The sequence below is a fragment of the Myotis davidii genome, unplaced genomic scaffold (assembly GCF_000327345.1).
Source record: "Myotis davidii unplaced genomic scaffold, ASM32734v1 scaffold1387, whole genome shotgun sequence".
Classification (NCBI taxonomy): domain Eukaryota; kingdom Metazoa; phylum Chordata; class Mammalia; order Chiroptera; family Vespertilionidae; genus Myotis; species Myotis davidii.
Genome location: NW_006298039.1, coordinates 23,878 through 24,264, shown reverse-complemented (window position 1 = coordinate 24,264; position 387 = coordinate 23,878).

Below are 387 nucleotides of genomic sequence, written 5' to 3'. Positions count from 1 at the left end.
GATCTGATAATGTAGCCATTCCACTGACATCTGGCTTCTCATGATCACTAAATGTTCCCCTTGATGAGGTCTGCATGTTGTGCTGGTTCGTGCTGTGAGTCTGTTTAATGAATTCCCTGTCTTCTGTCTTCCATAGTCCGTGCCTTCAGTCCTATCTAAAACCTCCCTACCTTGCTGTGCACACGTCATTCCATTATTTGCGACAATGACAGGCCAACAAAGTGACAGCAAACTCTGTGTCTGGAGGTGGATGGGAGGTGATGGGCTTTTGAAGCCTCCCCCTAAATTCTCTGATGAGGGTTCTTCCCTGTTACCTGTGCCTTTTCACCTCTGCAGTGATCTGCAGTGATGGAGAGATGGTGAGGGGAGAATCTCTGTCTTTCATTT